The following is a 17120-nucleotide window of genomic DNA, read 5'->3' on the forward strand; positions in this document are numbered from 1 at the left end:
CTTCTACCAAAGATTGTGAGATCTGAATTTAGGAGAACTTAGCAGAAATGCCTGAGGGGCTTCTGAAGACAGAGCTGTATCAAGTGCCACTGGCCAAGAGAAACACCATGTGTGCAGGTGGAGTCACTTTGAATCCTGCTGACCTATGCCAGATATGTCAACCTAAAAGGAAGAAACAGACAAAATTAATACAAGGAGAGAGTTTACTTGGGCCATACCTCAGGATTGCAACCCAGAGCACACCCTCGATTAGCAGCAGTTACAACTGGATTTTAAGTGGAAAGAAGGAGTTCTGAGTTGTTGGCCAGGAATTTACATCAATGTAAGCTGCTGATTGGCTATGTGTTGATCCTTGTATCACAAATTCCAGGAACCTGGAGACAATGGACGCAGCAGCTAGTCAGGACTAAAATGACTCCAGTCCTGTGAGGTGGTGCCTGACGTCACACTTGTCTTGGGCCTGCATACCTCACGGAGCTCAGGCTGTTCTGAGCTGTTTTTGTTTGCTCCTTAGTCACCTGGTCTGTGTGTTGTCATTCAGTTTATTAATAAAACGGAGGTGTTACTGTTATGCCTAGGATACATGACCTTTGGATTTATTTTTTAATTTTTTTATCTGAGGTCTCGCTGTGTGGCCCAGACTAGAGTGCAGTGGCACGATCGTGGTTCACTGCAGCCTCTACCTCCTTGGCTCAGGCAGTTCTTCCACTTCAATTAGCCACCATGCCTGGCTAGTTATTTTTTGTAGAGATGAAGTCTTGCTGTGTTGCCCGTATGTTGGTTTTGAAGTGCTAGGGTCAAGCCGTCCTCCTGCCTCTGCCTCCCAAAGTGCTGGGATTACAGGTGTGAGCCGTTGTACCTGGCCACGTTGTGTTTTGAACTCATGATCTTGAAGCTTAAATTCTTTTTTTAAGGTAGTATCACTTTTGTAAGTAACAATTTTAAGAGATTGTCTTTATATTTTAATATTAAAGTTTGCTCTCTTACCCTGGAAACAATTTTTGTCTGCAGTTGCAATACCTCATATTTGAAGATTGTTACTTGATTCTGTGCTTGGTATCAATGGCTTCTACTTCCTGAGAAGTTTTGTATTTCTTGGCTCCCCAGGCTGGCTTTCTAGTAAGAGTCATGACTGGGTGTTTTAACGTGTGCTGTGTGCCAGGTGTTGTACGGTCTGCTCTGCTGTCCTATGAAGTCCTCACGGCAACATTAGGTGAAGGCAGCAGGAAGTGAGTGTGCCTGTGTCCTGTCTGGCAAGTGGAGAGTCCAGCACTCCTGTGCTCCCATGTTTCAGTCTGTTGCTCATAGATGGACTTGGAAGGCGTCCTGGAACTTCTGAGTTTATGTTTGAAAATTTTAGTGTATGTCTGTTTTTCCAGTGAAAGCGTTCATAGCTTTCAGCAGATTTTCAGAAGGGTTTTTTTTGACCTCATCTCCCTGAAGAAAAACCAATTTTCCTCTTGCTCTCACACCACACAGTCAGAAAATTGTGACCTCTGGCCACCAGGAGGTGTGGTAGTTTCTCCCCACCAACCAGTTCTATAGAGGACAGCTGCTGGGCACCCTGATTCAATCTGGACACTGTCTCCCTGGAGATGGCATCAGACCCCACAGGGCTCATCCCACAGGACTGTCCCACTTCTGATGGCAGTGGTTTTACTTACAGTGCTTTTACTTACAGTGCTTCTGAGGGACTGGTCGTACGTCAGGATTCTCACGATGCCTTCTTTGGGTTTGATTAATTTGCTAGAATAGCTCAAGCGAGGAAAACAAGTTTCTCTTACACGATTTTAAAGGATACAGATGAGCTGGACATGTGGCTCATGCCTGTAATTCCAACACTTTGGGAAGCGGAGGCCAGAGGATTGCCTGAGCCCATGGGTTCGAGGCCAGCCTGGGCAACATGGTGAGACCTCATCTCTACAATAAATAAATTTTAAAAAATTAGCCGGGCATGGTGGGGATGCCTGTAGTCCCAGCTACTTGGAAGACTGAGAAGGAAGGATTGCCTGAACCCAGCAGGTTGAGACTGGTGGCCATGAACATGGCACTGCACTCCAGCTTGGGCAATAGAGTGGTACTCCTACTCAAAAAAAAAAAAAAGAAATAGAGAAGAAGAGACACATAGGGTGAACTGTAGGAGAAGGGTTGAGGACCTTCTGTGCCATCCTGGGGCACCACCTTCCAGAAACTTCCATGTGCTCAGGTACCTGGAACCTCTCCAAATCCAGTCCTTTTGGTTTTTATGGCGGCCTCATTACATAAGCATGATTGATTAAATTATTGGTCATTGGTGATCAACTTAATCAGCCCTTTTCCCATCACCAGAGGTTGGTGGTGGGAAATCAGGCCTTTGTCTTTCTAGTGACTGGTCCATCCTTAAGCTACCTAGGGGCTGCCAGCCACCAATCATCAGTGTCCAAAGGACACGAATTACTTTGGTGCTTCCAAGGATGTTAAGAGTTGTGTGCCTGGAAACAGAAGAAAGACCAAATATGTATTTTAAAGTAATGATCTCTAACCTTTTTGGCATCAGGGATGGGTTTCATGGAAGACAGTTTTTCCACCTATGGGTAGGGTGGGGTTGGGAGTGGTGGAGTATCAGGCATTCGATTCTCAAAAGGAGAGTGCAACTGGTTCATGCTCCTATGAGAATCTAATGCCACTGCTGATTGCCACTGTTGATCTGACAGAAGGTGAAGCAGTGCTTGCCCGCTGCTCACCTGTGCAGCGGGTTCCCAACAGGGCACAGACAGTGTTTTATGGTCTCATACCTCCCAACACAAAAAATTGTTTTAGTATGTGTTTGCTGCTTAGGAATTACTTCACTGATTTGTGGTTTTGATAATTAAAAATTTAAAGTCAACATCAGTTTGTGTTTAACTCTAGTAAGTTTAGATCCCAAGTGCACATTTTTTTCTAAAATAAAATAAAATAAAAATTACAGTACTCTTACCTCACCTAAAAACTATGCCTTTTCCCATGGTACATCATTTAGAATATGCAGCAACAGATTTTATTTGTAGTCATCTCATTTTTTGGGTTTTCTATTCTAAATCCTAGGAAATTCTTCCCATGTTTGTTGCCACAAAAGAAGAAATTATTAAGTATTTACTGTGATCCTGCTTTGTTAGGTACTGTATTACAAATACAGCAGTGGATGAGGTAGAGCTATTCCTGCCTTCCCAGTGATAAAACTTGAGTTGGAGAGATGGTGATAATTAGATAGGTGTGCTGTGTCCTAGGGTGTAAAGGGAAGGGCTTGTGGGAGGAGTGGAAGGGCATCTCAGCAGAGCGTTCGTTTTCCCTTTATCCCGGTGCAGGCCGTCAGGGGGTTTCAGTTAGGAGATGTTGAGTCTGGAAGAATTGGCGGGGTTCTGGGAGGTTGGAGGACAGGAGCCTGTTAAAAAATTGAGGTGGTGATTCTGTTCAGATGTGGTGGCTTTCAGAACAGCTTCATGACAGTAGAAATGAGGAGATAGAAAGCTACCCAAGAAGAGGTTAGAGCTGTATTTGCAGGTTTCTGGCTTGGGCATCTGAGTAGGTACTAGGTCTTTCGTTGAGGCAGGAGAGATTGCTTGCTATTGTCTGTTTTAACTGAGAAGTAGGGGATGGGAATGACTTTGTTTTTTAGCAGTTGATTTTCGAGGAGTCAGTTTGACCTGAAATTGAGCAAATGGTTGTGAACTGAAGCCCTGAAAAGCAGGGAGCACAGACCATAACTCCACGAGGGCAAGGAAGAGGGCTCTCTATCACATGCTGACTGACCAGGCCAGTCGCCAGATTCCAGGCTGTCTGGATCCTTGGGCGCCTGTGGATGCCACGCGAGGTCTGGGCTTCTCTGGAGCAGGGCTGTCTTCCTGCAGCCTGGCCATGTGCTTGCCAGAACCGGGAGAAGACGCTGCCAAGTTCATTCATGTTGGCCATACTCATGAGCGCAGTTGCAAATTTAACAAATATAAACTGATAAAAATAGTGCAGAACATATATTTGAAAACTTTCGAGTGTCTCAGCCACAAATCATTGAGAAACCACTGTTCAATAAAGGAAGGATGCTCATTAATGTATATTTGAAATCTTTTTCACCATTTTTATGGCATTGTTAAATTGCTTTTAATTTTTAAGGAAGGTAATTTGCATGTTTGGGTAACCAGACTTTAGGGAATGCCTATAGGTTTATAGTAAAGACTTGATGAAGGCATTTTTATAATTATAGGTTGGGTATCCCTTGTGTGAAATGCTTGAGTGTTTTGTATTTTGGATATTTTTTGATTTTTGTTTATTTTTTCTTTTTGGATTTTTGAATATTTGCAATTCATTATGAGGTATCTTAGTAATGGGATCCACATCTAAACATTACATTCATTTATATTTCATACACATTTATATGCATGGCCTGAAGGTAGTTTTATACAATGTTTTTAGTAGTTTTGTACAAGAGACAGTTTGTGTGCACTGAACCCCATCGGAAAGCAAAGGTGTCGCTGTTTCAGCTGCATATATGGGTAATCTGTGGTTACTTGACATCGCCATCATTCCAGACTCTGAGGTTACATACTACCGATTTGCAATCATTTCTTTATACTTGTCCACATGTAAGTACTTAGCAGTAAAACATGACATGCCATTAATACACAGAAAAAGTAATGTGTTCAGAGTAACTGAGCAGCACAGCAGTATCATGTGAATACCTAATCAGCTGGCAGACCAGCAGCTGGCAGACCGGCAGGCTTTTTAGTCCCCACCTGCGATGCTGTGCTGTGATTAAACGGTGTCTGTATACTGTATTGTATTTATTATTTTATGTTTTAGAGACAGGGTCTCACTATGTCACTCAGGCTGGTCTCCAGCTCCTGGGCTCAAGCAGTTCTGCTGCCTCAGCCTCCCGAGTAGTTGGGACTGCAGGCGCGTGCCGCCCTACCTGGCTTTTGTTTTATTTTTTTAGGTGAGGAGAAACAGTTTTTCACTGCCGTGTCGCACTGGTGCTCAGAAGTTTCAGATTTTGGAGCATTTTTTATTTCAGATTTTCACAATAGGGATGCGCAACCTACATTATCAGTGTCAGATGTAAAGCTTTTTAAAAAAATTTTTTTTAAACTAAATTTATGTGTTGTGTCAACTTATGTTGTAGAAATCAGAATGTACTTCCCCGCCCACCCAAAGAAGAGTTACTTGGCTCTAGTTCTGGTTGTTTGATTCATGCTTAGGAACAAGCATGCCCCGGTGTGAGCAGCACAGTTAAGGCAGCTCTGAGCCATTCCCAGTCCTGGCATTCTGCCACTCTTGGTTTCTATGTTTGCCCCATCTTACTCTTGATGTATTTATGCTTTTTCAGTTGAAAACTGTAGTTCTGTGACCATAAATTGGAAAGCTCTATAAAGTATGACCTGCAATCTTTGAAGAAATACAGGCTCCATTGGAAGGGGAGGTGAAGAGAAAACCTCTTCCATCCGGCAGAGTGCAGCAGTGCACAGGTGTGTTCCTCAGGAGGAAGGCCTGCGGGCCATGCTGTGGATTCTGACTTTTCCTTGGGATGGGCATATACTACTACCTTTGTCCATCAGCATTTTTTGTTTTCTTTCTTTCTTTCCTTTTTTTTTTTTTTTTTTTGAGTAGGAGTCTCACTCTGTTGCCCAGGCTAGAGTACAGTGACACGCTCATGCCCACCCCACTGCAGCCTCGACCTACTGGGCTCAGGTGATCCCTTCTACCTCAGCCTTAGCTTAGCTGGAACCACAGGCTCTCACCACTACTCTTGGCTATATTTTGATTTATTGTAGAGATGAGATCTCACCAAGTTGCCAGTTCTAGTCTTGAACCCCTGGACTCAGGCAGTCCTCTTGCCTCTGCTTCCCAAAGTGCTGGGATTACAGGAATGAGCTACTACACCGAGTAACATTTTTTGTTTTCATGTGTAAATGAGAGAAAGCAAAGATTTCTTACAGAGAATGTCAGTAATCTCAAGAAATGATCACATACTCAAAAGGGAATTATAGCTGTGCAGTAAGAGAAGTATATATATGCAGTTACCTAGAGTGAAAGCAATTTGTATAAGATACTGAGGCAGTTCTGCTCTTTGTCCAAAAGGTAACATTGCATGTGAAACGCCAGCAGGAAGTTGCTTTTTCCTCCTCTGTACTCTAGGTATACATTGCTTGCCAAAAACGGGGTCAGTGCATAGCCACGTGAAGAAATAGCATCAGTGAGGGGCACAAGAGTGTGGCTGGAGCAGACAGGTCTGAAGGACATGGGGAGTAGAAGGAGGGTTCACTAGCGAGTCAGGAGAGGTTCCGTCGGCCCTCAGCACACAGCCTGCTGGGTAGACAGGGTGAATCCGGCCTGTCCAGGTTGATATTCTCAGTGTAGGAAGTAGCTTTTAATAAAAAATGCTGATACGTAGAAAAATGGAGGTCAGAATGTATTCTAAATAAGGTAGACTCAAGGGGCAACTAGCTTTTCAGCTGTAACCTCTATTTTGCAAATATTTTTTCCTGTGTTACACCTACCACTTTAGGTTGAATGAAGTAAACATTCTGTGTTGTACCTTGCAAACTCAGGAAGCCTGAAGTTTTGGATGTAGTACTTCTTGGAAGTGTTCAGTACATGACCAAGGAAGATTAACAAAGTAACTGAGCTGTCATCCTAGAAGGATACTCCTAATGTAATTGTCAACTTTTCCATTTGTTTTCCCCCCTGTGAAAATGTGTAAAAACTTGTGGAAGCACTTCATGAGATGCTCATTTTTGGACAAAGCACAGCACAGGACAAGAGCAAGAGCGTCTTTCACGACTAGGGTGTCTGCTGCTGCAGCTTTGGGCTTGTGCCCATTTAAATTCTATGAAAGCCACAGACATTTTTATGTAATACTTCACCTGATACAGATACTGTTTCGTTAATGCTTCCTTATAACGTAGTGTTGGAATAGTGGTTTGGAGTTTGTCAGATGTTTAGTGGGTAAAATACTTTTCTACTAGCCAGAGGGTTAATAAGATGATCTAAACTATCTATTTTGTGTTGTGTTGTATTTTAATAGAGCTCTAGCTAAAATGAACTTTTCAAAAGATTGTCCTTTCCAGAAGTTAATGTCATAGACCCAGTCATAGATCTTAAATGTGGAGGGGAGCTTTTTCATTTTTGTGTGTAGAATTACTAGATAAGTTCCAAGTTAAAAACGATTAGTAGGAGATTTGAAAAGTATAATTTTATTTGGTATACTTCTCATGTAGACACTTTTCCATTCAGATCTTACTAAGAAATATTTTTGCATCTTGTGTCTGATTTTATGCCCTTCGTAGGAGTAGAACCAACTCAAACTATAAAAACAAAGTCACCTTTTCCCCCTGCTGGTGTTTTCAATAGAAGCTCAGATGTACACGTATAAAAGGAAATTAAAAAAAAATTCATCTTGAAGTTTATTGGCAGCATCTGCTTAGGGATACTCCAGTAATAGATACCAGTTTAAATGTATAATTAAGCAACTATTCTACTGAGATTAAATTAATTTCTTTCATCTGTCAGTGTTTTTGAGAGACACATTTATTATAAGAACACAAAAGAAAAAGAGTGGACCATCATAGAGATATTCAATCTTAAAAAAAAACTAGAACAACAGCTTCGCTGGAAACAGCAGTCTGTTGCTCTGTAATGTTCCCACCGATTCATTTGAGCATACAATTTGTGCAAGGTACATGGGAAGAACATGGACTAATCTACCCTAAGTTAGCTCCCAAATTCTGCTATAAGACAAGAATATGCATTTTAGATATAGAGTGATACTGGCAGGTGTTAGATAAACAGTATAATTCAACCAACAACACAGGCAGATGAATGAAGAAGTGTACTTCCTATTACAGTATTTTATTTTCTTAGACATCTCTATTTAGAGGTGAATACAGTAAGTCCCCTACATATGAACCTTCAAGTTACAAACTTTCAAAGATGCAAATGTGCATTCACATGTCCATTCACATCCATCTTGCCCTCCCATCTCCTATTGCTGATGATCTTTCAGCTCTACCATCTCCTGCTTCCCTTCCCTCCTCCAGCCTGTTCACTTGATGCTGGGTCCTGTATGCCAGCTGTTTTATTGTACTGTACTACCAAACTTTTCAAGGTACTGTATTGCAAAATTAAAAGTGTTTTCTTTATTTTTTGTGTTTTTTTAAAATGTATTTTTGGTGTGAAAAGTATTGCACACCTATTACAGTACTATGTCACTGATTGTGTTAGTTGGGTGTCTAGGCTAACTTTGTTGGACTTAAGAACAGATTGGACTTATGAACGTGCTCTTGGAATGGAACTCGTTTGTATGTGGAGAACTTACTGTATATGAGCAGGTTTTTACTAAGAAACGTTTCTTTCCCAACTCCAGAATGCTATGATTATACTTTAGTGATTTGATATAGCTGCTTTGATCTTTTTTTGATGAATTTATTTAGTTTCAAAGGAATCAGAATCTGGGAGGTAAACTGTCTTTCTGCAAAATATATTTGGACATTGAAAGTAGCAATTGTTGGCTTTTCTAATTGATTCCCAAAGGGGATCATACAGTACTTAATTAGGGAAGTCTCTAAAGTTCGTAACCACCTATTTTCCTTATTTAGGCAAATCTCTGCTTACTTATCTAGTTGAATATTCATTGACTGTTTTTTATAAAGTGGTCTTAAGAATCACTCTGGAGTTCTTGGAACACAAGTCCCCCTGGGAGCATCTTGCACTGTCCATCTCCTCTGCTCGTGCTCCAACCCTGAACTCGTTGTTCCTACTCTCAGACAGAGTTATAATAGACCACAGCAAACTCTACAGATAAAGTATTTTGACAACATGGTAGTAGAACTGTTTGCATATGAATGTTATTAATGAAAGGAAGATCATTGGGGTAAGCTGTAACATGTCATTGGCAGGATATGTATTTCTGTTGTGTTCTAGGTATCACTGTAAGTGGTAGATAAGAAGGTGAAGCACAGGGATACCTGTGGCCGTGCAAGGGGAATTGAGTGCGCAGAGCATGGCAAGCAGAGAGAACTAGGAGTGATCTGTCAAAGCAGGGATCTTAGAGTAATGTTTTTAGATTCAGGAGAGAGATTTTATACTTGACTCTCATATAGTAGAATCCCGTGTGAAGTGTACATTTCAAGGTGAACTATAATGCAAAAATTATCAATGTGTTTGAAGATCCTCTAGCAAGGTACAACATCATTCTTTCTCCACTTGGTTACTTTTCTTTCTGGCACTGATCAAATAACTTTTTGTTATGTTAAAAGATAAGTATTCTGGTTGGTGCAGTGAATATCATCATAAAAGGGAAGAGGGAATGAAGTCCAGCTAAGGAAACTGTAGGCACACTTCTCTGAGGTGATGCTACACCTGTTGGCATAAATTAATAGAGTGAATTGCCCATAGCACTTAAGCCCATGTGGTTGAATAGCAAAATTATATGTGTACAGAATTCAGCTTCACTGACCTCACTTGCCTCGTAACCTTGAGTAAGTTACCTCTGAATGCAGCTAAGTGGGCATGAGACCTAACTAACAGAATTAAGGTAATTTGGTGACAAGGAAAGCACTTAGAGTAATTATTACGTAACTGGGACCCAAATGTTTATTCTTTTCCTTTCCAGAGACAAATAATTCATGTTTCCACATCACTCTTTCATACCAAAGGAAGATTAACATGCCCTTTAGGAGAATGACATCTTAATCTTGATTGTTTTAGAAACTATCAGGTTCTCAAACCTGTCATTGATTCTGGAAAATCCACAGAAGTATTTCAGACGCATGTACAAAACGGAGGCTGTTAATCAGAAATGGTTCACTGTTGGATCTGTTTCCACTTTTTGGCTATTAAGGATAATACTGCTGTAAATATTCACTACAGGTTTTCGAGGGGATATGTGATTTCAGTGCTTTTGGCTATATTCCTAGGAGTGGCATTTTTGGGTCATGTGGCAACTCTAGATTTAACATTTTGAGAAACTGCTGGGCTGTTTCCTGGAGTGGCCAGTCCGTGTTACATTCCTACTAGCAGTGTGAAGACTCCTGCTTCTCCATGTACTCCCACACTTGTTATTATTCATCTTTTTGATAGCGGTCATCCCAGTGGGGGCATCATGGTATTTTGTTTTTTGATTTATGTTTCTGTAAGGACTAATGATTTTGAGCATCTTTTCATGTGCTTACTGGCTATTTGTATATCTTCCTTTGGGACAGTGTCTGTTCAGATCATTTGCCTGATTTTTAATTAGGTTATTTGTCACATTGAGTTTTAGGAATTATTTAGTCTAGATATATATGCCTCATTGAATATATGATTTACAATTTTTTTTCTCATTCTGTGGGTTATCTTCACTTTCTTGATGGTGTTCTTTGATGCATAGAAGTTTTAAATTTTGATGAAATCCAATTTGTTTTTTCTTTTACTGCTTGTGCTTTTGCTGCCATATGTAAGAAGCCATGGTCTAACAGAAGTTTACAAAGACATACTGCTGTGCCTTCTTCCACGTTTTATAGTTTTAGCTCTTACAGTTAGGACTTTGATCCATTTTGAGTTAATTTGTGTGTGTGTGTGTGTGTGTGTGTGTGTGTGTGAGGCAGGAGTTCAGCTTCAGTGTTTTGCATGTGGATATCCAGTTGTCCCAGCACCATTTGTTGAAAAGATTATCCTTTCCTTATTGATTGTGCTTGACACTTTTGTCGAAAACCAGTTGTCTGTAACACTGTGATACTATACCAAAACTCCACGATACTTTTGTGAGGAGAGAATAAGAGTGAAAATAGCATGTAACATCTTGGCATTATGAAAATAGTTCTACCTTTGGCCATACTGAAAGAGTCTCTGAGACCTTGACTATGCCTAGACTACACTTTGAGAACTATAGTTGCCTTAGTGAATAGGACTGAGTAGTGTAGTTTCACAAGGCAATGTCTTTGCTGGACGACACTTTATTATTGAAAAACAGCTGCAAAGTGAATTGTAGGAAATGTGGCTGCTTGGTAAACATGGAGTCAGTAAGATGGATGCTTTATTAAAATGAGTAATATTACACAACCATAAAAAACAAAATTATGAACTTCGCAGCAACCTGGATGGAATTAGAGTCTATAATACTCAGTGATTTATCATGGAAACAAAGATCTGAGTACCACATGTACTCATAAGCAGACTCTGAACATTTATCCCAATACTATAAGAAAGGAATTGGCAGTCGTGGGACACTGCCAGGGAGAGGGGGGTACATAGCATCAATAAGGGCACCCAGAGTTTACCTGTTCGATGACCACATATGTACCTAACCCTGAACTGTACCCCACATTTTCAAAATAAAGTATTAAAAAAACTGAGACTACAGGAGATGAAAGGAATTAAACTGTTCTCAAGTCTTTTTTTTTTTTTTTTTGGAGAAGGAGCCAACAGCATGGCTAGTCTTTATTGGAAAGAAGAAATGTTACAGCACATTTTCAAAAGTTAATGCAAGGACTCAGTAGTCCAGCTGATGGGGCACCAGCTTGTAATGGGTTCCACAGCTAGGGCATCGCTGGGTCTCGCCTTTGTGCAGCCAGAACCAGATGACGGCACTGTTGTCCTCTTCACAGATGCAGCCCACTATTCGCTTGTTGATGACGGAGGGGACTAAATTAGGGTCTTCCTTGGTGCCTGAAGCTGCCTTTGGTGGTAGTATATTGTATGGGTCCAGTCCCTTCTGTGCAGCCATCATGACTTCCTTCTCCAGTCCAGTTGCCTGCTCGTCATCAGTAGGAACACCACCTCCAGATGCCATGGAGCACACCACGACCACCCCATTGGGACCGCGGGCCTTCAGGGCCTGCACGGTCAGCGCTCTATCTCCGCGAAGTAACCTTGAAGCCGTCATACTTGCAACAAGCAGCAACACTTCTGGGGACAAGCCGTGGAGACAGGCCTGTTCTCAAGTCTTAACATGTTGTTAGTCTTTTGGAGTATTGTCTTGTAGGTTTTTTTGCTTTTTTGTTGTTGTTATTGTTTGTTTTTTATTTTTTCAATTGGAGTCTTACTTTGTTGCCCAGGCTGGAGTGCAGTGGCACGCTCAGAGCTACTGCAGCCTTCACCTGCCGGGTCAGGTGATCCTTCTCGTCAGCCTTCATAGTAGCCGGAACTACAGGTGAGTGTCACCATGCCCGGCTAATTTTTTGATTTATAGAGATGAGATCTTGCCAAGTTGCCCAGGCTGGTCTTGAACCTCTGGCTCAGTCAATCTTCTTGCATCCACCTCCCAAAGTGCTGGGATTACGAGTGTGAACCACCATGCCCAGCCTTGCTTTGTTTTTAAAGATTCACTTGCAGAGTTAGTTTTGAAATTAAAAAAAATACTTGTAATTTCACTGTCTACAGTTTTACCTCATGCTTTTTTTTTTTTTCTTTTTTAAACTCTATGCAATCTTTGTTCTTTGTGATTTTTTTTTTTCCTTTTTTTGAGACAGAGTTTTGCTTCATCACCCAGGCTGGAGTGCAGTGGCGTGATCATAGCTCACTGCAGCCTCGTATTCCTAGGCTAAAGTGATCCTCCTGTCCCAGTCTCCCTGGAATTACAGGTGTGAGCCACCACTCCTGGCTATGAATATCTTAAGTAATTGTAATATACTGCATTAGTTTCAACTTTTCTATAAATTTTTATTGGTACTTTTTTTTGTTTTGGTTAAAGCGGCCATGAACATTGTTTATAACATGGTTTATACATTTTGTATTTTATTAGTACAGATTTTAAATAGAAATAAACATAAAGTTTTAAGTGTGTATTGATAATTTTCTTTTTACTTATTAGTATGGGCAATTTTAAGCACACAGAAGTAGAGAAGTAGAGAGGATACCATAGTTATCCTCAGTTGTCTACTAAATTTGGCTGCCATCAGTTTGCTGCCATTCATGTAATTTTGTTTCTTGTTTTCCCTTAAACTTAAAGAAAAAAATTGTCATGTTTTAAAGCAAATTTCAGATACGTCTTTATCCTTGAGTCATTTACTTTATCTATCTTGTAGATAAGGTCTTTTAAAAGAAGACATGGCTACAATACTTGATTGCACTCATTGCAATTAATCATTTTATCATGTCCTTATTACCTGGCAATCTTCAATTTTTCCTGTCAAAAATGTCATTTTAAGCCTAATTTATTTGACTCAAGATCCATCCACAGTTCCCACATCAAATCAGGTTATTTTGGTTAAAGCTTTTGTATTCTGTAGCAATAAAAATATCTCTTTCCTTTTAATTTATTTGTTATAGAAATGAGGTTTGTCTTGCCCCACATTTTGGATTTAGGTGATGGTGTGTCACTTAACACGTAGTTCCCCAGAATTCTCTTTAAATTGGGAGTCCCATCTAGAGGTGTGATTAAATACAGGCTCTTCTTTTTGGGCAAGAATACTTTGTAGATGGTACTCTTATCACATCAAGAAGAATGTACAGGCTGGGCGCGGCTCTCGCCTATAATCCATGCCTATAACCCCAGCACTTTGGGAGGCCAAGACGAGAGAACTGCCTGAGCCTACGGGTTCGGGACCAACCTGGACAACTTGGTGAGACCTCGTTTCTACAATAAATAAAAAAATTCGCCAAGCATCAACTTGGTGAGACCTCATTTCTACAATAAATAAAAAAATTAGCCAGGCATCAACTTGGTGAGACCTTATTTCTACAATAAATAAAAAAATTAGCCAGGCATGGTGGCACCTGCCTATATTCCAGATACTTGGAGGGCTGAGACGGAGGGATTACCTGAGTCCAGCGAGTCCAAGCCTGCGGTGGCCATAAGCATGCCACTGCACTCCAGCCAGGGCGACAGAGTGAGACTCCAACTAAAAAAAAAAAAAAAAAATGTAGTGCCTAGAGTTTCAGTTTCAGTAATAATACTGAAAAGTGACTTTAGTCAATGTCTGTCTGATCCAACCCTTTATAAAACTCCCATCCGTTCTTGATGATTTTAGCAGACATCGATGATCATCACCTTCATTATTTCATTAGATGTTGGGATATGTTTTGATTTGCTGCCCTTAGCTCCTGTGGTGCCTGTGCTCTCCTGATGAGGCCGGACCCTTTGTCTTGGCTTCCTTGCCTTCTGGATAGCATGTCTTGGGTTCGTCTCTACTTTAGGCACTAACCAGTGCTTTGGAAAAGCATAGATGAACAGTAAGGGAACACTGACGGGCACACAGCAGAAGGAGAGCTGAGTGTGCTGTGGGGTCCGGATGGGATCCCATAGTCGAAGATGCCGTCTGTGGGGCAGTGGTAGATCCCAAAGGCAGCCTGCACACCAGTGCAGAAAGTTAAACTTACAGTTGAAAAAGACAAGATTATGTTGATTTTACTTGGCTTCTTTAATTTTATGTTTATCTCTCTTTTATGCTGAAAATCTGTGTACCTAACCTTAAAGTAATTCTTAAACTACCTCATCCTATTACAATGTGTATGTGTGTACATATATGATATATAAAATAAAATGGTTTCAAAACAGTAGCAACATTAACTCCCGAAGATGAGTTTTATGATTTCTTGGTGAATTTTGGAATTTTGTATGCAAATAACTGTCCATTTTTTGGTATTTATTTATTTATTTATTTTGAATTGGAGTCACATTCTTGTTGAGCAGTGGCACGCTCACGGCCACCACCTGCTGGGCTCAGGCAATCCTTCCACCTCAGCCTTCCAAGTAACTGGAACCACAGGCACGAGCCACCGCGCCTGGCTAATTTTTAATTTATTGTAGAGATGAAGTCTCGCCAAGTTGGTCACGCTGGTCTTGAACCCCTGGTCTCAGGTAGTCCTCTCGCCTCGGCCTCCCAAAGTGGGATGACAGGCGTGAGCCACCGCACCCGGTGTAACTGTCCTTTAAACTCAGCAGTTCTTCTCTGGATAGTTCTACCACCAGCCTGACATACAGTTACGTTTATTTGAGATGATTTTATATTTTTAGGATTGCCTTGGATGTTCAAAAATACTATAATAAATAAGTCAGAAAGATTTCTGGTATATATGAAAATAATTTTTTAGAAACCAGTCTAACAGAGTGATTCTCTTTCAGGTGTTGAACGAGATCGAGAAAACATCTTTTTTTAAGCTGTAGTTTTGACACATGAGGTTAAAAGTATACTACTAGCACAGAGGCCACAGGTGGGAGGGAGGATGGTTGGACTTCCTTTTCTTTGCTTTTCATGTGAAGAGAGATGAAATCAAATCCTTCATCTGATTCCGTAAGGCTTTGCGGAAGGTGTGAGACATTTGGGAACATTGAAGCAGAAATGACATGCCTCCTGATGGAAATAGCAACACCATACACATGAAGAACCAACTCCTAGATCCTATGCCACACAGTCATGTGTATGGCTGTTGGTTTCTTCCCTCTTTGAGTTTCTCTTTACCATCTAGAAAGACCTGCTTTTTGGCCATGCCAGGAAGCAATTGTTGATATAGTTGATAAAGTCTCAAAATAGTTTTGGTCTCTTGAACCGGTAATGAAAATGCTATTGTGTTATCTGTTGAAACAGTTGTCAATACTTACATCATCATACTTTAAGTATCATTCTAGATTCAGACACTAGGTAATAAAGTAGTATTTTAATTAAAAAAACTATTTAAATAAAGTGACTGTCAGTACAGTAATCCCTTCTGTTAACTTTATAGTTGTAGGAATTTTTTTTAAAAATCACCAGGTCAGTAGGAGATACTGGTTTAAAGAGTGCTCTTTTTCTTTTTATAAGTAGGAAACAGAGTAATCAAATCAGGATCACTGTTTTGTGCTAAGACTATGCCATAATTACTTTTTAAACTGTTTATTATAGAAAATTTCAAATTTAAAAAAGTAGAGGGCCAGGCTCAGTGGCTCAGCATGTAATCCTAGCACTTTAGGAGGCCGAGGCAAGAGGATTGCCTGAGCCTGCGGATTCAAGACCAGCCCTGGCAGCTTGGTGAGACCTCGTCTCTACTATAAATAAAAGAATGAGCCAGGCATGGTAGTGCAGGCCTGTAGTTCCGGCTACTTGGAAGAATGAGCAGAAGGATAGCCGGAGCCCAGGTCATCGCTGGGGTGGCTGTGAGCGTGCCACTGCACTCCAGCCTGGGCAACGGAGTGAGACTCCAACTCCAAAAAAATTTTAAACAGTAGAACAGTATAGTGAACCCTTGTAATCTCTCTCCCACAAGGAACAGTGATGAACCTCCATGTCTCTGCCTCACATATTATTTTGTGAAAGATCCCACACATCATGTTATTTTCCTTGTAAGTGTTTCAATATGTAGCTCTAAAAGATAGGGTCTCTTTCATTAAACATAAACACATCATTTTCACAACTAAGAAAATACAACAGTCCTTTAGTACTGTCAAATGTCCTGTTGTTATTTTTCTGATTATCTTTTTTTTTTTTGATAGTTGGTTTGAGTCATTTATCCAAATAAAGCCATAATTTAGCCATTATGTGTCTTAAGTCTCCTTGTATGTTGAAGAAGCCAGGTTCTAGTTCAGGAATTTCCTCCTGCGTAAAACACTGTGCTGTTCCTCAGGCACTTGTATTTGCTGTAAATTTGTAATAACATTTAGGGGCATGATCACATTCTGATTTTTTTTTTTGTTTTTGCAAGACCACTTCATGTCTGTGATGTTGCTATTTCCATCAGGAGGCATGTCATTTCTGGTTGAATAGATATAGGTAGTATATACAGTAGAGGATACTTCTAGTTGGTATGTTTTTCTTTTCCTTTTGGCTATCACATTTTATTTTCAAGCAAAAGTATGCTTAAGAACAAATATTTTTTTTCTTTGAGAATCTTAAAAATCTAGAAGTTAGTATTGGTAAAAGCATCCACACCATCTTCTATGGCTTGTCATTCTGTATGTTAATCTACATCTTTGATATCTGCGTGTGATGGTTTTATGAGAATTGATATTAATGACATGATAAGTTGATTATAAAACTAAATCCATCGGTTCTTTTGCAGGAAGCACCTCAGAGTAGGAGCTACTCTCCCTGTGTGTTACTTCAACATTGCTTGGGAAAGGGGAGGACTAGAAGGAGTTTTTTTTCCAGGTGTTTCAGAATCATCCGTGTAGCTTTGAAAGAAATACAGATGTCTGAACTACAAAATCAGTTTCCTCCGGT

General features: G+C 40.4%; 1 pseudogene across 1 annotated transcript; it reads right to left on the reverse strand.

The window, feature by feature from the left end:
* Positions 1–11395: 11395 nt before the first annotated feature.
* Positions 11396–11869, reverse strand: LOC103254898 (annotated as a pseudogene). The gene has a single exon (XR_002481651.1). The product of XR_002481651.1 is annotated as a cytochrome c oxidase subunit 5B, mitochondrial pseudogene (transcript).
* Positions 11870–17120: the final 5251 nt, after the last annotated feature.

This window comes from Carlito syrichta, unplaced genomic scaffold (assembly GCF_000164805.1).
Source record: "Carlito syrichta isolate Samal-C Ts95f unplaced genomic scaffold, Tarsius_syrichta-2.0.1 Scaffold287622, whole genome shotgun sequence".
Taxonomy (NCBI): Eukaryota; Metazoa; Chordata; class Mammalia; order Primates; family Tarsiidae; genus Carlito; species Carlito syrichta.